We start from the raw sequence: 24,737 nt of genomic DNA, 5'->3' as shown, positions 1-24,737 counted from the left end.
CATTTTAAAAACATTACGTTCACCACTGGCCATCCTTTTTACAGTTTTAATTGACCAGTTAGAGCCGAGAATAATTAACGGTATCACTGTGGATGCTTATGTCAAATAGATAGTTCAATTAGAGTATTCGCTGGTTTCTTCTAAAACTCTCTACTCTAGCAGATAGAATGTTGTAAGGAATAATACTGCTAATTACCTTTCCAAAACAATATCCTTCACTAGCTCAAGTGCAACAGATTAGATGTAAGGCATTTAATGAGAATGGCACAGCATACTGGATTTTAATTTTAGTTTATTTGATACATGCATGGTAGGCAATAATATAATTGAGAAATGACTGTGTTGCTAATTGATACTAATGGAGGAAAAGTATAGATGTTTGGGTATCATTATTTTTATAGGAATTAGAAACAATGTTTACAAAAATGATTAACATGCAATTCCTTATATTGTATTAAATTTTTAGAGTACCTCCTGCTTATCATAATATAGAAGATTGTTTAAATGAAAATATTAGAGTTCTGAAATGCCAGGTACATTTATTACAGGTAGTTAGTTTTTGATTTTATAATGCACATCATGGGAGCATGATTTAGGAAATTATTAAAATGTTGTAAGTGAATACTATTCTACATCTAACACTGCTGATTTTAGTGAATATTAGAAAAAGTCACTTTACTTTAATATTTTGTATGCTGTTGGGCAGAAAGTTACATACCGTACTTCTACCACTACCAATTTGCCAGAAAGAGAAAGCAATCATTTTGTTTGTTTGTTTGTTTTTGTTTTTGTTTTTGGGCCACACCCGGCGTTGCTCAGGGGTTACTCCTGGCTGTCTTCTCAGAAATAGCTCCTGGCAGGCACGGGGGACCATATGGGACACCGGGATTCAAACCAACCACATTAGGTCCTAGATCGGCTGCTTGCAAGGCAAAGGCCGCTGTGCTATCTCTCCAGGCCCGAGAAAGCAATCTTAATTAATTTATGCTTCTTAATTATTTTATGCTGTTTTATTATGTTTCTAAATAACTATCAGAGCAATAGTTTTCAAAGTCTTCTGACCTACTCCAAAAATAATATTTAACATGCAACTAGCATATTTTAACATAATTACATATACAAAATATATTTTGCTACAACATATTATACACTGAAACATGTATTTAATGTATATTTATAGACAATGCTGGTTATGCTCATTAAATATATCTGTTAGAAATATATTAGTTTACATACCTGTTGATGGGCAGGTATGAAATAAGAGATGATTCACATATTGCATTAATTAACTACAATTATAACACAAAGCAAATTATAGAGCATTTGAGAACTTGTTGTTTTCTTTCGAGAATATTTCTTAAGGGGCCGGAGTGATAGCAAAGCATTAGGACGTTTGTTTGCATGCGGCCGATTTAGGACGGACCTTGTTTCGATCCCCGAGCATCCCATCTGGTCCCCCGAGCCAGGTGCAATTTCTGAGCGCATAGCCAGGAGTAACCCCTGAGCATCACAGAGTGTAGCCCATAAAGCAAAAAAAAATTTTTGTTACAATATTATATACATAATTAAAATATTTTAAATAGTAAAAGATTTAAGTGAAAATAAGTCATTATAGGTTTGATATAAATATAATTTTTAATATTTAGCATACTAGATTTTGTTATTTTGTAATTTTATGTGTTTATGTTTATATTTTATTGATAAAATACAAGAATCTATATTGCTTTATAGTATACTTTTAATAACATATTATAACATTATTTTAATACTTTTATATTATGAATAAATTTGGGGTATTTCAAGTTTATACTTAGGTTTGGTTAGAATGTTTATAAGCCCTACCTGAAGCTAAAGGTAGACTACAGAGATCAATACAAAAATCAATAGATTATCTTCCAAATCATAAATGAATTAATTCTAAATATTCAATGTTTGACGAAATTAAAGGTAGTCAATGGAAATTAAATGTCAAATAAACTAAAAGTGGTTCAAGATAAAATATGAAAAATGCACAAAAGAAGCAAAATATTCAAACATAAAGTTGTATCTAACTTTTAGAGGGAATAAAAGACTAAATGATTGTTGATCTTTTATTGCAATAAAAACATCTATAACAACTCTGCTGCCAAACAGCTATGAACACAGAATGCAATAATAATACCTGCTGTAAGGCAATAGAATCAATTAATGTGTATCTTCAATATAATTATTTTGTGACATATAATGAACTCATACTGTGAATGTATCTGATAATGCTGTTAAATTAATATGTGATGACTATAATATTAAGTTGAAGTTTAACATAAGGCTTTTATGATTTATTCATTACATATGACTAATGATCAATTTATATGTCCTTGGATTGTGACAAACTGTCTTTTAAACATACCTCAGTGCCTAACAAGGTATGATGAGTATGCTTCCTAAATATGGATGTATTTAACTATTCATTTTGTTTAAGTCTAGAAAGTTTATTTGACTATGTTCAGTCCCATTTGGTTCTGTCATTGGTGAAGGATAATTTCTTTTTTCTTTTTTCTTTTTTTTTTTTTTTTGTTTCTGGGCCACACCAGTTGACGCTCAGGGGTTACTCCTGGCTATGCGCTCAGAAGTCGCTTCTGGCTTGGGGGACCATATGAGACGCCAGGGGATGGAACTGCGGTTCGTCCTAGGCTATCGCAGGTAAGGCAGACATCTTACCTCTAGCGCCACTGTGCTGGCCCCAAAAGATAATTTCTAAACCATAATGTCTTCTACTAAATTTGAGGATTTTTTTTTTAATTGTTGTGAACATCCAACAGTTCACACACACACACACACACACACACACACACACAAAGGTTTGTGCCACAGGGTTACAAGTACAATTCAAAATACCCTTGTCACAATTCTCATGGTGATAATTAATCCTGTGGTTATTGTTGTAATGAGAAACCATGTTCAGAAGTTCATTCTACAGAAATTCCTGTATTCGAGGCTTATTCCTGGCTGTGTTTAGAAGATCATATGTGCTCCTGGGTATGGGCCATATGAGCCAGCTGTATACAAGGCAAGTACTATTCTGTAATTCTGTAGTATCTATATTCTGTAATCTCTTTGACCTCTGAGAATATATTTGACCTTTCACATTAAACATTTAGATATGGCTTTCTGTAAGATTTTACTTCTGGAAATAATGTTTAAACCCTGAAAGGAATGTATGAGTCATCTGCTCTCTTTATTTCTGTTGTGTTCATATTATGAAGCTTCTCACTTTTTTATTACATACATTCTTTAATTTTATGATAACATGATACATGCTTACAAGATTGTTACTGATTGAGTTTCAGTCAAACAATGTATTATACCCTTTACCAATGCATATTTCCCAGCACCAATGCCCCAGTTTCCTTCTAACTCTGACCCCTGCTTTTTCTACTGCCTGCTTCTGTGGCAGGCCTACCCGTCCCCAACTTTCCTTTACTACAAACTATTTGCAGTATTGCAACTGAAGAAGTATTATACATATGACTTTATCTTTTTTCAGCACCCAGTTCTTGTCTAGAGTTATAATTTCCAGATAATATTGTAATAATGATCACTCTCTGCCCTAACTGCATTCCCCTACAATTGGTTGTAAAGTTCCTAACATGGTCTTCCTAGTCCTCATCTCTATTGTCTCTGAATATTATTACCAAACTGTATTTTTATATATCCCACAAATAAGTACAATTATTCTATGTCTACTCCTCTTTCTGATACTCTACATATCCAACCATGTTTAAGAAAATTTCATGGGGCCGGAGAGATAGGACAGAGGCGTTTACTTTGCAAGCAGACAATCCAGGACCTAAGGTGGTTGGTTCGAATCCTGGCATCCCACATAGTTCCCCGTGCCTGCCAGGAGCTATATCTGAGCCGATAGATAGGAGTAATCCCTGACCACAGCTGGGTGTGGCCCAAAAACCAAAAAAAAAAAAAAAAAAAAAAAAGAAAAAGAAAAAAAAAGAAAATTTCATGAATTCACTATTCCTAACAGCTGCATAGTATTCCATTGTGTAAATGTACCATGGTTTCTCTTTTTAGCTTTTGGGTCACACCTGGTGGTGCTCAGGTGTTACTCCTGGCTCTGTGCTCAGAAATGGCTCTAGTGACCATATGGGATGCTGGGAATCGAACCTAGGTAGGTGACATGAAAAGCAAATATGCCCTACTGCTGTGCTATCTCTCTGGCCCCATACCATTTTTGTTCGTCTTGTTTTGTTTTTTTTTGTTTGTTTGTTTTGTTTTGGGTCCACCCATTGACACTCAGGGGTTACTCTTAGCTATGTGCTCAGAAATCGCTCCTGGCATGGGGGAACCATATGGGGCGCCAGGAGATCGAACCTCAATCCTTCCTAGGCTAGCGCTTGCAAGGTGGATGCCTTACTTCTAGAGCCACTGTTCCATCCCCATACCATGATTTCTTAATTCACGCATTTGTTCTTGGACACAAAGATTCTGGCTATTGGGAATAGTGCTGCTATGAACATAAGAAAGCAAATTGATATTCTGCATTGTGTTTTTTAGGCTCCTATGTTATATACCTAGGAGTGGTATTGCTGGGTCATATGGAAGCTCAGTTTCAAAAAAAGATAGAATAGAGAATGAAGAGCCCCTTTATCCCCATATCCATACCAGCACTGGCTGTTCTTATCCTTTTGATGTATGCTAGTCTCTGTAGTGTGAGATATTCTCTCATTGTGTTGATTTATATCTCCCTGATGATTAGTGATGTGGGACATTTTCTTGTGTCTATACTTCTTCCTTGAGGAAATGTATTTTCATCTTCTTTTCCCATTTTTGGATAAGTTTGAGTGTCTTATACTTGTTAAGCACTACCTGAGCCTTATATATTTTAGATATTAATACCTTATCAAATGAGTATTGGATGAATAGTTTCTTCTAGTCTGTTTGCAGTCTTTGTATCCTAGTCACCAATTTCTTTGAGGTAAAATTGCTTACTATCTCTCCAGTAACATGAGCTCATTTAAATCTGCTAATTAGAGAATTTAACTAGGTTTTAAATGAAAAAAAAAATGGAAACAGAGAAGAACATATACAAACTAAAGATTTGAAGTATCTAAAAGGTATTTTGAGTTTAACTTTTGTTTGTTTTAGCAGTACTAGTAGCTTACTCCTGACTCTGCACTCATCTGTCACTTCTGGTGGTGCTCAGTGCAGAGTAGAGATTATTACATGTGATGGCAATGATTGAGCACTGGTCAGTACATGTAAGGCAAATGCTCTACCTGATTGTCAAACTATTATTCCTGCCCTCACCTTGAATTTAATTCTGAGCTCCATTATTTTCTGATTAGATGATTCATTCTACAGAAATTTGCACATAGTTTGCTACCTGAAAATATATTTGGGGGCGGGGGGCTTTGGACCACACCCATTTGACACTCAGGGGTGACTCCTGGCTATGCGCTTAGAAATCACCCCTGGCTTGGAGGACCATATGGGACACTGGGGGATCGAACTGCAGTCTGTCCTAGGCTAGTGCTTCCAAGGCAGACCTCTTACCTCTAGTGCCACCTCTCCGGCCAAGCTAACTGAAAATATTAAATATATTAATATTTTATAATTTTATAATTTTATAATTAATAATTACTGGCTATTGTGAGAACTACATTAATCACATGCTATAAGTGCTCATGGTCAAATTTAGTTATATATTACTAATTTTTTTATTTTCCAAACTATCTGAGAGAAAATGAAAGATTTTTCACAAGTGAGTACATTTTACTTGGATGAATAAATACAAATAGCTGTACAAAATACAGAATAATTATTAATTCAATTACTTTTTGTAAAATTCAAATAAAAATTTTATTTTATATTTCCAAATCACCTAGTTCCTAATTTTGCAACCAATGCTTAATGAGTAGGTGTTAAGAATCAAATTAGTAATAAATGTAGTTAGTAATAAAAACAAAATGTACTATTTCTAGAATGAAAGTAATTCATCAAAACGTATTACATGTAGATTTAATAAAAAGTATATCTTGATAAAACATCAAAATTAGTTCCCCTAGAAGTGATTTAAAATGTATATAAGCATATGTATCCATGCATAGAAAATAAGCACATGGTATTTTCCTACATGTAAATCTATAGATATATGTTTTGTGCACATTTGATCAGTAATTGGGGGCTATTTATTTCTCCATGCTAAGAAGATTTTCTTAATAATGTTTCAGTGAAGACAGAGTATCAGAGATCAATCTGGGAGAGCTGCATGCAAAGCTATATTACATATGTTTTAAAAGTAAATTAGAACTATTTGACTCCTATGGACTTTGCAACTATTCACAGAACAATACTATTAAAAATATCACCAAGACTGTTCCCAGAATAAATTATTATAGCAATGGATTAGAATCCAGAATTAAGATCTTTATATTCAAAGTAATTAGCAGTATTTAGTAGTATTGCTAACATGACCTTGAATTCTCTGGTCTCTTCCCTAGACTATGTATAGATGTTTGTGTCAAGCAGTGTCTAACCAGTGCACAATAGATATTAAATTATAGGGAACACATAATAGAGGCCGTGGAGCAGCTTTGGCAGCAGAATGTGCATCTGAAAGTTGATGTGGTGGTGGAAGCTAAGAGTATACTGAACTTGATGCACAAGCTTGTCATAATGTGGCAGGCAAGTTATAACTTTGTTCTGATTCTTCTTGAAATTTTTAAAGAGAAAATAAAGCCTATGTTACATAATCTTTTTATTTTGCGTAGTAGAGATATATTTCTCACAGTTCAATAAAAATGTATATACAATATGGAAGGTCACATTTTTTGTTTGAACCTGCATTTTTTAGAAGGTAGAAAAATATATAGAAAATAGAGAAGAAAAGAAGGGGGCCGGAGAGATAGCATGGAGGTAAAGCGTTTGCCTTTCATGCAGGAGGTCATCGGTTCGAATCCCGGCGTCCCATATGGTCCCCCGTGCCTGCCAGGAGCAATTTCTGAGCCTGGAGCCAGGAATAACCCCTGAGCACTGCCTGGTGTGACCCAAAAACAAAAAAAAAAAAAAAAAAAAAAACAAAAAAAAAAAAAAAAAGAAAATAGAGAAGAAAAGAAAAGGAAGGACTCCTTGGCCCCAAATTAGGGAAGAATTTAGCATTTGATATAACTGCTTATTCATTTCAATCTAAGAAGAAAATAATTATATTTATGACACAGAACACAGAAACAATTGCTTTTAGTGAAAGTCTAGAATCTATTGATGAAAGCTGAAAAAATATGTTTTCACAAACTTCTTTTAAAATAAAATGTAACAAAAAGATAATTTTCCACAAATATAAATGTGACATGATAGATTCAATAAAAGATAATTTAGTATATAAAAATATAATCTGATTAAACTGAGGTATATAAATGTGATATTATCTTCTAAATTTCTATTTCATTTACCTTTTCAGTGAAAATAGATTGTGGCCTTTTAAGTTACCTTTTATAATTTGATTAGTATTATTTCAAAAAAGTATGAACAAATTTTATATTCTTTATAGTTGATTTTCTATTCAAAATGTGTAAAACTTTATTAACCTTCTTTTAAATCTTATTCTCTTGCTAAATTACTGTGAGTTTGACTAATTTGGAGCTAGAAGAAAATGGAACACTATTCACTGAAATATATTTAATTGAACTTCTGATTCTACAGCTATATTTCATTTTCTCCTACATTCCTTTTTTCATTTTCTTATCTCCCTCATGGCTATATTTTATCATTGTCTTTCTAGCTATAATTTATTTATTCCATTACTCCTTTCAATTCCTTCCTTAGCATTGGCTTTTCCTTTCCTCCTCTCTTCACTTTCTTCAAGAAGACTGATTTCCTATGGCCTTAATGCTGCATTTCATCCGTTCCCACATACAAGAATTCAAGCAAAACTTAAGAAAAAGCTAGGAGAGCAAAAATCATATTAGTAATTTTTTGTGAGTATTCTGTTAATTAGTTAAGTAAGTTGTAACCTGGGTCTCCATCTAAGTGTGTGAATTCTCATATAACCAATAGGTAAAGTATCACAAGAGGATTATTTCCAGAGCAGAATGTTCCCAACCTCTCTTAAACCTAATTATAAACTAATAATTACAAACTATCAGTTTGAAACTTGACAGGTCTCATTTTTTAGGTAACCCAAGAAGTACAGACCTTGATATTATACAAATATTTTCAAGAATATCTGGAATATTCAATGACAAAATTTTAAAGTATTTAAACATTGAAAGCCAGAGAATAGTACAGAGGTTATGATAAAAAGCTTTGCATGCATGCAGTCACAATTCACTACTAGGTATCACATGCCTCCTAACTATACACTCCTGAGCATATCAGGGTATATCCCTGGAAGTCTTCAGGCATCAACTATAAAGATTATAAAATTTACTCATACTTTTTTGAAATAGTTCTAATCAAATTTAAGAAGGCAACTTAAAAGACCACTGTTACTAATTTTACCAGAAAGGTGACTGAGAGAAATTTAGAAGATAATTAAAATGAGGGGCCTGAGTAATCGCACAGCAGGTAGGGCATTTGTCATGCATGTAGCCAACCTGGGTTTGATCCCTGGCATCCCATCTGGTCCACATTTACTTTCAGGAGTAATTTCTGAGCACAAAGCCAGGAGTAATCCCTGAGTACTGCTAGGAATGGTATAAAACCCAAAAAAGGCAACCAAAATAAACAAAAACAATGTAGATATGAAATATATTAGCTTAGCATTTTTGTTTGTGGTTTCTGAGATATGCACATGGGCTATCATCAACCTCAAGGTATTTAAATAAATAATAATGATAATTTTCAAATAATTTTTTGGGGGGTCACACTTGGTGACGCTCAGGGGTTACTTCTGGCTGTACGCTCAGAAATCACTCCTGGTTTGGGGGACCATATAGAGGTACATCCTAGGCTACCATAGGCTACCATTTGCACCACTGCTCCAATCCCATCAATTAAAACTTCTTAATATGTAAAAAAAGTTTATTAATTTTTTCCTCACTCCTACTAAAATGCTCTTTGTAATGGTAAGAATACTTGATGTTTGGTATTTTTCTATTAAAATTTTAAGAGCTTTTCTGTCACATATTTATTATATATGTATATCTATATATAAAGTTTTATTTTAGTTTGTTTTATTTGGAGGCCATATGCAATGATAGTCAGGGCTTATATCTGACTCTAATTTCCAGGATCACTACTGCTGGAAGTTAGAGAACCATAGCCAATGCCAGAATGGAGTTTGGTTTGACAGCATGCAAGCCAAGTACTACCTCTTTGTTGCCAGATTTATAAAGTTTTAAAGAAGCTATGAAATTATAATTTATACCAATAAAAGACAGAATAAAAAATGAGGCTAGAGAAATAGTACTGTAGGTAGGATGCTTACTTAGTGCTTGGTCAATCTAGATTTAATCCCCTGCACCCCAAATGGTACCTGGAGCCTGCCAGTATTGATCCCTGAGTGTTGAGTCAGGAACAAGGCCTAAGTAATGTTAGGTGTGCACCTCCCAATATCACCAAATAGAATAATTCTAGGGTGCATATTGATATGGTTATATATATTAACTTTAATCCAACACTGTAATTTATAAAATTATTCATATTTGAGTTTTAATAATTCCCAACACTAGTGTAACTAGTCTTCATCCACCATCTCTATCTGCCTCTTTGACAGGCACATTTTTAAGTTTGGTTGTTGTAGTTAGAATCTCCTGCTTTCAAGTATTATTTGTTTCCTTTAATAAAATTTAGCTAAAGTTACAATCTTTTTAAGTAGTAGCTAATTTAGACAGTATTTTAATTTTTAATGGTGTCTTTTAATTGACAGTGTTTAAGCTTCTCTAATTTGTCTTTTCATCTTTCTACTGCTTTTACTTTTCATGAAAATAATTTTCAAATTGTGTATTTTCTGTGATTAAACCTAGGGAATTATACATGTGAAGCATGTGTTCCACCAGAGAGTCATATTCACAGCCTGTATAATTGGAAAAGTTTAAAGTGAAGTCACATTGTAATGGCATGTTTTATTACTTTCTTTCAACATTTATTAAGTAAATATAAAATAACTTTTTTTAAAAAAGCTACCACCAACAGCTTTTTTTTTATTAATATATATATGTATATATATGTATATATATATATATATTTTTTGGAGCCACACCTGGCAGCGCCCAGAGGTTACTCCTGGCTCTATGCTCAGAAATTACATCTACCAGGCATGGGAGACTATGGGAATGCCGAGAATAGAACCTAGGTTGACTGTGTGCAAGGCAACTACCCTCTGAGCTATTATTGCTCAACACCCCCCCACAACCACTTTTTTTAAAAGGGTATTTTATCAAAAAAAAATATGGAACGGTTCACGAATTTGCATGTCATCCTTTCGCAGGGGCCATGGCTAATCTTTTTGTATGGTTCCAATTTTAGTATATGTGTTGCCGAAGCGAGCACTCCACAAGCACTTTTTTTTTTTTTTTTTTTTTTGGTTTTTGGGCCACACCCGGTGACGCTCAGGGGTTACTCCTGGCTATGCGCTCAGAAGTCGCTCCTGGCTTGGGGGACCATATGGGATGCCAGGGGATCGAACCGCGGTCCGTCCTAGGCTAGCGCAGGTAAGGCAGGCACCTTACCTTTAGCGCCACCGCCCGGCCCCTCCACAAGCACTTTTAACTCAGTAACATTGCAATATTTTTAAAGAATCTAAAAATTCAGAGGTATTCTACCTGAAGTCACTATTCTCATTTATTATGTAAAGAGTGTGAAAGTTCTCACAAAGTTGTTACCAGGTTAAAATAGTTATACTTCTTCATCCTTTCATTATTATTATAATCAGTAATGTGTAGCTAAGAAAAATCTTGCAATTATAATCTTTCTTGGACAAATCCTTTTCTCTCTTCACAGTTTAAGAATTTTTGTTGGGAAGCAATGGGACACACACCCAGTGGTTCAGAGGCCTTACTCTTGGCTCTGTAATTAAGGATCATTGCTGGCAAGGATTAAGCGATGTTTAGACTGCAAAGGATTGAACCCACGTCAGACATGTTGAATCAAATGTCTTACCTGTTGTACTATCACTCCAGCCTCTTATATTAGCATTCTTGGTTTTCTTCATGTTCTTTCCATCTTCACAGTCTTTATACATTATGTTCTTCTATATGAAGTAAATTTTGAACTTCTTATTTTCATCAATTGCTGCTATATCTTTGATTATCAGTCTAAACATGAGATTATTGATAGTCTTCCTTATATTTATATATGAATAAATATTCTTTTAAGTGAATGTATTTCTTTCTGGCTTTTATCATAAGAGCAATAAAAATATAAATTTTTATATTGCTCACAAATATAAATTTTTCTATTATTACCATGGCAGTAAGAACTAAGTGTCTTTATTATTGACTCTGTTGCTGACATGTACTCCAGTACCTGAACTCTAAATTATAAAGTAATGATTTAGTGACAGAAAATGAAGGAGAGATTTATTAAGAAATAATAACTTCAGTTTCTTTGGTCTACTTATGAGAACATAAGTGCAACTAAATTCTTTCAAAAATATCTACTATCTATTTGACTTTTATAAAGCAGCTGAAGGGGGTGACAAAGTTATTAGTTTGTGGAAAAGGAGAGTAGTTACTATCCTGAGATTCACTAATGTCTCAACAGCTAATTCGAAGGAAGTTACTCCCTTGGAACCAAGATGTCATACATATGAAATATCTTAAAAATAGCATTCAATATACATATTTGAACAGAATTTTAAGTTCAGCCCACAACTAGCCTTATTTCTATTCAACAATTAATGAAAGCACACTATAAGGGAAGCACTGTGGCAAACTCCTGCTGAGATGTGGAACTGAGGAATGTTCTGTACTGGCCTGTAATCAAAAAGGCCAAACAGCAAAAGGAGGGGGAAATTGCAAAATAAAGGAGTACAGTATTAGAATAGTCATAATTTCCTATTATTTCCTGAGAAAGATTAGTGAAGAAAAGATGTAAACTTGTTCTAGCATTGTACATACCTTTACAAAACAAAAGCAACAAAACAATGATGAAGTCAGTTTAGACTTCTTCTGAATGACCTTAAATATTATGCTGAGATACTTTGAGGGTGGTAAATATATACACTTTTAAAAATATTTTTCTGCGGAAGTATGAAGAATAAACAAAAGAGGAAATGAAACAATGGCAAAGGTAAGAAACTATTGAAAAAATTTCAGTAAGATGATCAATTTATGCCTTTTCTATTAGTTAGTAGATCAATTATTTAAAATAGAAAATAACTTTAGATTGAAATAAACACGTCTAAATAGTATTCTGGGTAGTATATGGAATATACAACCTGAGCAGTGTTGAATATAATGATAATAATGAAAATTGATCAACTTTAGGTGATTATAATATCCAACTTTATTGTAGTTATAGTAAACCTTGAACATATTCTTCCATCTTTTAGTTCATAAGATAAATAGAGGCATTCAGAGGAACTTTATGAAACTAAATTCATTTCTTTACTTTTGGGATTGGGTGTCTGGAAAAGGCACCTTAGAGATGCTTTGTGAATTAAAGCACCACTCCTGGGGATACTCATGAAATCCGGCCAGAGATTTTAATGATAGGATTCAATAAAGAAGTCCTTCTTGGACCTTAGTATTTGGGAGCTACTCCAACTCTAGCCTTTTGAATGAACTCTTTGACCCACACACATGCTTTCCATTTCTCTTCTGAAAAATCAGATTATTATGCTTAGCTTCTTCTCTCTGATGATTATACATCTTTCAGCTTAAGTTTAATCAGGGCTTTAAGGACTAATCATCTCACAAGCTCAAAAAGACCAATTTATAGTACAAGTGCAAAATTTCATTTTGAATTCCTTGATTTTTTCATACTAGAATTTCAGTTACCAATATACTGGTTAAGAAATTTTTTTCTAAAACACCAGTTAGTAATTTTTTGAACTACATTCAGAGTTTTTATATTTCTCTATAGTTAAAGGTCATATATCTCCTGGAAACACATAGTCTATCTGACATACTATATATTTATAGTACTATATATAAAATATACATAATAATTTATATTATAGGAACCATGGGAATTATACACGGTTTAATGTACCTGTCATTCATGTGTGTACCAGTTTGATAGCTACCAATCCAGGCCCCTTTTGCATTGCTGGTTGCAATCCTTGAGGCCCCTAAACACTACCTGAGTAGCACCAGTGAAAAGATACTTTATTTTATTTATGTTTTGTATAATTTTTATAGTATTAGTTTTTAAATTTGTTTGTTTGTTTGTTTGGGGTCATAGCTGGTTGTCTTTAGGGCTTACTTCTAGGTTTGTGATTGGGAATCTCTCCTGATAGAATGCAGAGAATCATATGATATACCAGAAATCAGACCTAGACTGGCTGTTTGCAGAGCAAATTCTCTACTTGCTGTACTATTTGATCTGGTACTTGATATACTAATTTGATGCAGAATCTCTCAGATTCTATCATTTGGATGTTTTAAAATAAAGACAAAGAGTGTTCAAAAGGTTTAAGGCATCCATAATTACTTGAAAATTGGGAAATATATAAATAAAAATACTATATTAATTATAATCATGTACATAAATACTCTTTATATTAATGTTTATGTTAATATATTTTCTTTCAGTCATGTATATGGATAATAATATAGTTAAATTATACTGTATTGTTTCATTTTTGTTATTATAGTGTGCACCAGAAATTATATAAATCTATGTTAACAAATAATTAAAATTTAAATTAAAAATATGAGGATATAATTTGATTAATCATTTTATAGGTAGTTATTGACATATTTCCAAAGATGTCAGATATAAAATAAATTTAAAACAATTTCTAGAAGTAGTTCCTTCTGTTTGAATATTTAGTTAAATCTTAAATTTCCTTAAAATAATTTTCTATAAATAGACTACCTACATCAAGTTAAAGTTTTGAATGTCTTATTACATTTTCCCCTGGAATATTTCTAGAAGACTTTATAAATATATACATTAACTAAAAATTTTAATGAATAGTAATATATTTTATTTTATACTATTTGATTATTAGTGTGTTGATAATTTTATATGGTATTGTTTTGTTTGGTTGGTTTTAGTTTGTTTTTTGGTCACACCTGGTGACAGCAAGGGGTTACTCTTGGCTCTGTGCTCAGAAATTGATCCTGGCAGGCTCAGTGAACAACATGGGATGCCTGAATTTAAATCACCATCTGTCCCAGATAGTCTGAGTGCCAGGCAAATTCCTTACCGTTGTGCTATCTCTCTGGCCCCTGTGCTTATTGTTTAATTGAGTATATTCTCTGGATTTTTATTATTCTGTTGCCAATGATTCTTTGAACTTGTGTTTTAATTGATGATTAAATGAAATTTTACATTAAAGCATCATCACTTAAAACAAAAGTTCAAATATAAGTTTTCAAAATTATTGGTTTGAAAGATTTGAACAAAATTTATTTACCTAGAAAACTATGATTATACTTTCTTGTTCATTTTAGTAACTTTATTAAAATCATTTTCATCTTTGGTTCAAAGTATCAAGTGCATGCCTAAGTACATTTAGTTGCATCCAAATATTAGATAAAAATGTGATTCATTTAAATTCCTAGAAAATATTAGAATAAATTACATTGAAATACTTTTATATTTGATACACATTCTTTACATAAATATAGAATCCACAGCATTTCACTCTAATTTGCATTTTATCATATATCTTCTAGAAATTGGTTCTAGGGAGTCTGGATCTAGACAACATGTAGAGGAGCTGCAATTTTTTACAATCTGCATATAGGAAGAATGATTAGAAATAAAACTAAGCATTTAAGTTAATATAATTTAGTGCTTCCATAAAAGACACAGTGTTTTCTTTAATCCTCTAAACACGAGAACTCACACCCTGCTTTCCCCTAAACACACAGAGCTCACTCGTTACTTTCCCCTAGTCTGATTGGCTAATGCACATTAAAAGTATTCCACACTAGTTTTTTTTTTTTTCGTTTTCTGTTTTGTTTTGTTTTGTTTTGTTTTGCTTTGAGCAGAGTTGGAGTGCCTTCATCCAAAAACGACCACTTTTCATATAGGCTCTTTGGGGGGGCTGGCTCCTGATACCTACTTCAACCTACCCCTGCAATAGGAAAGAAGACGTCGAAAACAAACAATGTTGTTGCTGTGTTGAATGACAAAAAAAAAATAAACAGTTCAAGCAAAGCACAAGGAATAAGTTGGGAAAAAAAAAAAGTATTCCACTCTCACCTAAAATAAACCAAGAAATCTCCCCGAAACTGCTCCCAGATGGTTTGAATCCTTATGGACTCTTCTGTCCCGCCCCATGCTAAGTTATCCAGTTACAAATTCATCTGGGATCCAACATCACTGGCATCCTCTAAAATTAATAGAATTTATAAGTCTCTAACTCTACCTTATTCAACTTACTTTCATATTCAATTCATATTCACCATATACAAATGACTCATATTTCTGCAATTCCCACAATTCAATCAAATAACTAAATTGCAATATTTTATTGTCGTGTAGGATTGTTCCTTTTATAAGGGATACTCAATTTCTTTTTATTTTGACACTGACATTTATTTGCTATTTGTTACCATATATTCACTGTCTATCATTTTTTTGCTTAGGAATTTCCCTTAGAGTTATGGCATTGGGGTTTTTAATCCTCTGACTTGCATTTGATTTCTGAAATGGAAAGGAAAAAAGAGAAAGCTATAAAGAAAATCATTAACCCTGTTGAATTAATGTGACGATTCCTAACTAGCTATTTGAGTCTTGCTTGCTTCTAATTTCAGTTTTTTCCCTCTGTTATCTAATTTCTTTAATCTTTGGTCTGGTCACAATACTATTCCTGGAGTCCTTGAATATTGTGTAGCAATGTTTTAATAATTATAGATTTTGGAGTTCAATTTTTTTGTTTGTAACTAAATTATAACTGGACTGATTTGGGATATATTTTCCCATAATTCATTCTTAATTTATTATTTATTTTGAGAATTTATTCTGGTTGTCTCTGTGCTTGGCTACAGAATATTTGTATGATGTAAGCAGGGGTCTCAAACTCGCGGCCTGCGGGCCGTTTGCGGCCCTCCATACAACATTGTGTGGCCCGTGGCCGACCTTCAAATATCGCAGTACTCACGATTATTCACTTACTGTATAATCGCAATAAAAATCGCATTAGTAAGAAAAAAATCGCATTAAACATTCGCATACCCCGCGAGCAGTTCCGTTCGGGGTATGCAAATGTTTAATGCAATTTTTTGTGATTTTTTTCTTACTAATGCGACTTTTTGTTGCGAATATTCGGTAAGCGAAATCCCTTATGCGGCCCTGCCTCACCCGACTTTGCTTCCTGCGGCCCCCAGGTAAATTGAGTTTGAGACCCCTGATGTAGAGTATTTCTACGATGACCTTCTTTGGAAGATAATCTCTCACCTTAGCAAAATATAGTTATCCTTAGTGTTTATTATACAATACTTGGATTTCTGAAGCTCAGGACCTCTCATAAAATTCAATACAATGGCTCATACTCATACATGAAAAATGACATTGATTTATAATTGACTTATTTGCCTTTGACCAAAGAATATTGTATATACTAACATCAGGTTTATGTTTTACCTGACTTTTAGCATAAAACTTAAAATCTCCCCAAAACATAATAGACATTTCTGACTTAAATCTACTTTAATGTTACCTAGGATTATATTCATCAGAAAGCTTAGTTAAAGCTTAAAGATTTGCTTTTAAGGAGCTCATTCACACAGCTGGCATTTGATGCTGACCTTGCCAATATGTTGTTGAAATCTGCAGAATCTGGTTTGAATGTCTTCCCAATATGACCTCTGTTTTCCCAAGATATAATTATCCAAAGAGTATAAAGTAGAAGACAGGAAGTCTTATGGTGTCTTATGATATCCATAAAGAGATGATATTATGAGGTAAAGACAATTGAAGACCAGCTTGGATCTGGCTACCACATACTCTTTCTCAAAATATCCCTATTTTATAACTGAACATTTTGCATTTGGTTTTCCCCGTGGTCTCTACAGTGATGTTTGTATCCATTATATTAATCCATATAAGAAGTACTTGTGAGGTCAGTAATTCTGTTTATGATAAAGTACCATTTAATTTTTTTTGGTAAGTTGGCCAAAATGTTGTGATTAGTATGAAAGTAAAGAAACAGAATATTCAATAAGCTTTCAATACTCAACATATTTTTGGTAATAGATATAAACATATTGGAGAGTAATGATATTGAAATTAACCTTTAACTATATTAACACATAGGTCATGCAGACAAAAATAAGTGGCATAAATTAAGGATTCAGTCTTTGGAACTATGTTTTTATGTTTCTACAGGATATCTCAAAAATATTGTAAAACTTTCAGATGAAAAGTTATTGAAAAATTATGAATTTTGTTTTATAATGAATTATATTTTATCAGAAGGTCTATGTATAATTTTGTCATGTGGTCATGATTTAATGTGTTGCTTTAAAGCATATACAAGAAGAATATTTATTTGAAGAGAGGGTGTAAAAAGTTTGAGAAAAGTAGATTTTTAGGCCTGAACAATAGGTAGGGGTGCTTAACTTGCACACAACCAACCTAGTTTCTATCCCAGGCACTCAGATAGTTTCCTGAGCCTGCCAGGAGTAATTCTTGAGTCTAGAACCAGGATCCTGAACACTGCCAGGTTTGCTCCAAAAACTAAAAAAAAAAAAAAAATTATTACTTTACTCTTCAGAAATTGAACTTTATTTGACTTTCATAGAAGAAATGCTGTTGTAATTCACTTCCTGTAGTAATTTACTTTTTTCTTGTTTTCTTTTTGTTTTGTTCTGTTTGGTCACACCAGAAATACTTTGGAATTCCTCTTGGCTATGCATTCAGGACTCACATCTAATGATGTTCTGGAACAATATAGAATGCTGGCAATCAAACCTAAGTCTAAAGCATACCAAGCAAGTGCCCTATCATTGTAATATTTCTCCAATCTCATTAATTTAATTTTAATAAAATATTTATTATTTATATATTATTAAAATAATATGTTTTATAAATAATCTTAAAGAACTTAAAGTTCCTCTTGTTTGCTTTGTTAAAATAAAGTATTATTTGCTCCACTAATGTTACATTATTGTTAGGGATATTTTGATAATAGAACATTTATATATATATAAATAGAACATTTATATATATATATATATATATATATATATATATATAAAGACTTCTCTTCAACTTTTTATTGAAGGTATATTTAGTTTTCTTGGAAAAGTTTGTTTACAATTTTCAATTTTATTTCCAACATTTTTTTCTTTTAAAAATCTTATAACATGATTCCTGTCTATAGCTTCTGAAGCAATAAAATTATTCTAATTGTCCTCTTATATGACTGAAACCCCACCACAATCATGTTTGTAACCAAGGTGTTAAAAAAAAAAGAGGGAAAAAAAAGACCGAAAAAAAAAGAAAAATATCTGCAGAGAGACAGGTTGGAGAGGAGGACAGAAGGGAAACTGAAGATAATGGATGTGAGAAATATGTAGTGGTCAAGAGATGGGTGCTAGAAAATTGTATGACTGAAAACCAATTATGAAAAACTTTGTAATTATGCACTTCAAGGTAATTTTATTAAAAATTAAGAAAAAATAAACACAATTAGGATAAAAATGAAAAAATCCTTCAACCAACGTTCCACCAGAGACATCAAATCTTTGAAGTATCTGAGCTTTTTGAAGCTACCATACTAACCTGATAAAATAGCTGACAGCTTGGAGTACTTTTAGAGATGCCTCGGGTAAGTGGTAGGTTTTAATATAAAACAACTCAGCATTCTGAAGATTCACCAGTTCTTTAGTGTGTGGGTCAAAGTGTAAGTGTACTCTTTCAGGATATCTAAGGAGTTGAGAGTGAATTAAACTCAAGTGCACATTGCATTTTTACATTCTTGCATCTGACACTAAAACCCACTTTTGGATACTGCTTGGCATGCTCTCATAAAGCTCTCTCTGAGGCAGAAACAAAATAGGCAGGCTAATTTCTTATCTGCTGTCAGAGGTGCTGCTCCTGTTCAATATTAACCCTCTTCGAATGCTTTTGTTGGCCAATGATCAGGGATTATTATATCATCAGTAGAAGGATGTGGAGGGTTTACATTTAGTAAAGGTAGACTCAGAGAAATTCTCTGATTTTCCTTCCTTTTCAGAAAAGTGATGTTTGGCCTTCCCTTCAAATGGGTAATTTTTCTAATTTTAAGACAATTGGTTTAATAAGACTTATTTTTCACTTAGAGTCTGGATTTCTCCTTTTCCTATTCTACTCATTTTACACCCTCTTCATCCTCTATTCTCTTATTGTTCTTGCTTTTTATCTCTCTTTCTTACTTTTTCTCTTTTCTTTTTCACATCACATAAGATATATGCACTAAACAGATCCCAATTATTTTTGGTGGCTGTTTTAAGAGTACTGCTAGTGCAAAGATAAGAAAATAGAACAGATATAATAGAATTAGGCCCATTGTTGACACCTTCAAACCTTTCTGCTTAAACCTATCAGATTTACATTTAGGCAAGAATGAGAAATTTACTCATCTTAAAAGTCACCTTGATTAAATTTTTTTCTCGTGATTGTAATTAAAAATCATCTACTCAATTATAGATGGCACTGCAAAATCGATTGAGAAATCTGATGAGTGGAATAACTTCTTTTTGTCCATATTTAGGCTAGGAAGGAGGGAAGAATTATCTGCAAAGTGTTTTTAAATATAAGCATTCATATATATGTATATATATTAGAGAGATGATATTTTCAGTGATTAAAATTTTAAAATGTGTTGAAATCATCCTTTTAAAAATATGTCTATTTCATGGTTTTGTAAACATGTAGCAACAGATTTAATGTCACTCTCTAGGAAGAAATATTAGCCCACTCAAGAGATTTTTCTTTTAGTTTGATATTATGGTTCAGCTGATGATTTTTTATTACATTTAAATATTATACTTGAAATTAATATTTAGCAAATAGATATTCATTCTGTCATTGTTCTATAGTGAGCACAATGTGTGCTTGTCACCACTAATTTTATGTCATCTTATTTTTTTTCTCTTTTGGACCACAACTGGTGGTGCTCAGGGGATACTCCTAGTTATGTGCTCAGAAATTGCTCTTGGCTTGGGGGACCATATGGGACACTGGGAAATCGAACCAAGGTCAGTTCTAGATTGGCCATGTGCAAGGCCTACTGCATGTGCCACTGCTCAAGCCCCATTATCTCATCTTGCTTATAATCTAACTGGCTTCTGGCTGCTGTGGCCTCTGATTCTTTGTTTTGTTTTGTTTGTTTGTGTGTCATACACTATTGTGCTCGGGACTTTTTCCTGGTTCTGTGTTCACATGTCACCTCTGTAGCATCTCAGAAGACTATATAAGGTACCTAATCCTGTTTGGTTGCATGCAAGGCAAGCACAATTGCACTATCTTGCTGGTCTGTTTCTGCTGGTCTGATATGCTATTTTTATAGCATATCCATGTGAAAGAAAAAAGATTATTATTGTATATCTCTTTTTTTTGTCTTCCTCTTATGGAACATGCAATTTAATCAACATTCTAAAGCTCTTCACCCTAGGCATAGTCAATCCACATCTTCTTGCAAGTATAAGTTTGTCTTTAATATATATTTGCACTATAATATTAGGGACAAAAATATTTGTAGAAATAGTAAATGTATGATATGTTGACTTCTGAAAGTTATTTTGAGTCTAAGAAGTCTGAAATTATATATGCACACATATATATACATGTGCAATTATGAAATTAGAAGTTGAATTTGTTCATTGAAAACAATACTCTGTTAAAGTTCAAAACAATAGATACTGAATAATTATCAACAACAGTCTACTGAAAAAGAATAAAAATAAATAACTGCCTTTACTCCACAATTTTTATGTGTAACTCAAGCTCTTTGGTAAAATATCAACTGGTAAAGCTGAACTAAAATGGTATATCAGATGAAACCTAAACAGCTTGCTTGAATACTAAGGAAGATTCTGCTTAGATAATTTCTGAAATCTATATTTTATTTTGTCTTGGGAAAAGATTAAAGAACAGAATTATATTAGAACTGTTGCAGGCATGATCCATGCCCCCTTGATTATATTGAAACATTAAAATGTCATCAGCATGTTAATTTTGTCATCTCAACTGCATGAGATTTATTCAGCACTTCTATCTATTACATTACTCTGAAAACACAATTTATTCTGATTGTGGAAATGTCATAGGCAGCAACTAAAAACATCTGGAATTCTTAGTTTAGAAATAATGCCTGGTTTCAATAATGCCATCTCTAAATTAATTTTATTGATGAAGAAGGCAGTAACCAAACATTTTTGAATTATTTAAATTGATATTTTCATTTGGCTCACCAATTTAACCCAGAGGTTAAACATTTCAGAAAGAAAAATTGTGAATAAAAAGTGTTAGTTTTAATACTTACATTAATAAGTGATTTCTAAAGAAAGTTTAATATCAGGAACACAAAGAAGTCTGCCTTTTTTATTTGTTTCTCTTCATTATTTCAAGAAAGTGTGACAAAATTCACATAGAAGCAAAGGAAGGAGACATATAATTAATCCCAAGTAGACTAAAAGAAATGTCAGAATAGCACAGGAAAATATGAATTTTAACATTTATGTTTTATTTTTCCTTCACAAAAATCGTAAATAGATTATGATCCCTTTCTGTTTTTGACGTTAAGTGAATTCTTGTGCTAATTATTTGTTATGTAAGTTTGTGGGAAAAGAAAGAAGCAAATTCAAGACAATCATAATTTAGACATTTTCTTAATATGCATGCTAATAATTTGATATTTGAATTGTTTAAACCCTAAAACTGTGAAAACTGAATCTTGGTGGCAAAATTTGACCTAAACTATGTTGAGACTACATATACTTTCACTAATTTATCTGACATTTATAATTACTATACAACCATAAATATAGATAATAACAGAATGGTATTCCATGTACTTTGCTGAATGTTTTATAATTCATTTTTAATATTTGAAAGCTTTAGAGTTTCAGAAAACCTTTGGTCAAAAAAGGTTTAGAGAGGATATTTTGAATATATAGTACATTCTAGAAAACCCTTTTATTCTATTCCATTATGTAGAAAGTTTTTTTTTTCTTTTGCCTGGGTGTTACTTAGAAACCTACCAGTTTGTAAGGTATTATCTGAAATCCTTGACTTAAGTATTAACTAAATTTTAGCTTCAAATTGCACATATATCAAAAAATCAATTTGGTACACTATATAAAATATTGTTTTTTTTAATAAATACACAAAGTTGTCACATTCTTTTGTTTTCAACATTTAATGTTTGGAATATTTTTATATTTTCATAAAATGCATGGATGTAGAAAATGAGATTCCTATGTACTAGTATATGTTTTATTTGTTTTATGCTTCCTTAATTAAAAAGCTGACTTTTAGATATATAAATTGATCAAAAATAACTTTGTTTGCCTAACCAACTTGATCTTTACTAGTGCTTCTCTTAGTGGTATACATACACTAATTATATTTATTATTTTTAAAGTCATCACGTCTATGAAGAGGCTCTGATTTTCACACAGTTTAAAGAGATCGATTGAGTCCAAAAGAGTGCATGTTGCTTTGCATGTTGACAGCTTTGGTTTAATTCCTGCACCTGAGCAGTACCAGGAATAACCCTTAGCACTGTCTGCCACATCCCCCAATCAACCTCCAGAAAAGAAAGAAAGAAAGAAAGAAAATGAAAGAAAGAAAGAAAGAAAGAAAGAAAGAAAGAAAGAAAGAAAGAAAGAAAGAAAGAAAGAAAGAAAGAAAGAAAGAAAGAAAGAAAGAAAGAAAGAAAGAAAGAAAGAAAGAAAGAAAGAAAGAAAGAAAGAAAGAAAAAGAAAGAAAGAAAGAAAGAAAGAAAGAAAGAAGAAAGAAAGAAGAAAGAAAATAAGAAAGAAGAAAGAAGGAAGAAGGAGGGGCCGGGCGGTGGCGCTCGAGGTAAGGTGCCTGCCTTACCTGCGCTAGCCTAGGAGACGGACCGCGGTTCGATCCCCCGGCGTCCCATATGGTCCCCCAAGCCAGGAGCGACTTCTGAGCGCATAGCCAGGAGTAACCCCTGAGCGTCACCGGGTGTGGCCCAAAAACCAAAAAAAAAAAAAAAAAAAAAAAAAAAAGAAGGAAGAAGGAAGGAAGGAAGAATGAAGAAACGAAGAAAAAAGAAGGAAGAAACAAAAAGAAAAAAGGAAGAAGGAAGAAGGAAAGAAAAAGAAGGAAGTATAAAAAGAATAAAAAGAAAGCAAAAGAAAAACTGAAAAGGTTTATCTTTGTAAAAAATAGAACTAAATATGTAACTTGATTTAGAGAAGCTTCAAAGCACACATTCTTTAAAAAATAATTACCATTGTTTTTACTATTTCAAAATTAAAAAATTCCTAATCAGAAGAGAAAAAATTAAAAATAATTAAATTGATGACCATAAGACCAACCTCCCTCATCTTCAGGGCTGTTCCTCAGGACACAATGAAGGCTCTGAGGGACAGTTAGCAGGAAGCTGTTTATTAAGATGCATATGTAAAAGCTTACATTACATTTCTGAGGTTAAAAAGCAAGGATTTTCTCTGCATTCTCTGTTTATGAAAAAGCACTCTATTACCATTGACATCCATTGATTGTCTTCTAAGTGAAAAACAAGAAAGTCGGAACCTTAGAGGCTGCTTTTTAGACGTTGGCTTTTATGTGGAGAAAAAAACTGTAAAATACCCTTATAATATTTAGAAAGTTAAAAGGAATGCTTGTGAGACGATTAAAGTGTTGCATTTTGCTTTTGTTTTTTAAAAGATGTAACTTTGTGTAATCAAAGACATTGTGAAAACAGAAAAGAAGAAAATCTATATTCTGAGCATTGAGGAGAGGAGCTGAGTTAAGTTTTTCTAAGAACGTAAAATTCGAAATTTCATCTCAGGCTATTACAACTAAGGTCCCACCCCGGTTAGATAGATGCCTAAGAGGCTGGAGCTGTGCTCAGATTTTGTAACCATTTGTTAATAAATATGTCATAATACTTGATTTAAAAGCTTATGATCTGGGGGCTAAAAAGAGTGTAAGACTTGCTACCAACCTGGGTTAGTTTCTCCATTATTCCAAATAAATCTCCTGAGCCCTGCCGAGTGATTTTTAAAAGCAGATCCAGTAGTTAGTCTGTAAGTGCTGGTTTGGCTTAAACACCTAACTAAAGGAATAAATAAGTAAATAAGAATAATAAAACCCAAGTTCATCATTAAAATTACTCGTTAAATATATAAGTTCATATGAAAATATCATAGAGAGTTTTCAAAATCAGTTGTGAGTTATTATAATATGCATAAATATGCTGTTTATATTATATAATTGTTTTATTTTATGATTATTAATATAAGTATACCAATATATTTATATTTCTTTTTGTATTTAAAACATTAATCATTGGATCAGAGCATTGTTACAGTGGGTAAAGTGCTTGCTTTGCACACAGTTGGCTCACATACAATTTGCAACATATATAATATACTGTGACCAGACAGAAGTTATTCCTTAAGCACAGAAATAGGAGGAACCCCTGAATACTGAGATATGTG

At 32.5% G+C, this 24,737-nt stretch overlaps 1 non-coding gene and 1 pseudogene across 1 annotated transcript; one reads left to right on the top strand and one right to left on the bottom strand.

Annotated features, from left to right (window-relative positions):
- The window catches only part of LOC126008573 (zinc finger protein 462-like), a 93,661-nt pseudogene that overhangs the window by 23,456 nt on the left and 45,468 nt on the right, over window positions 1–24,737 (top strand).
- Window positions 10,376–10,482, bottom strand: LOC126009765 (U6 spliceosomal RNA). Its single transcript, XR_007495976.1, has one exon. It is a non-coding gene; the product is annotated as a U6 spliceosomal RNA (small nuclear RNA).

Source organism: Suncus etruscus, chromosome 5 (assembly GCF_024139225.1).
Source record: "Suncus etruscus isolate mSunEtr1 chromosome 5, mSunEtr1.pri.cur, whole genome shotgun sequence".
Taxonomy (NCBI): Eukaryota; Metazoa; Chordata; class Mammalia; order Eulipotyphla; family Soricidae; genus Suncus; species Suncus etruscus.
This window is presented reverse-complemented; position numbering and strand designations above follow the sequence as displayed.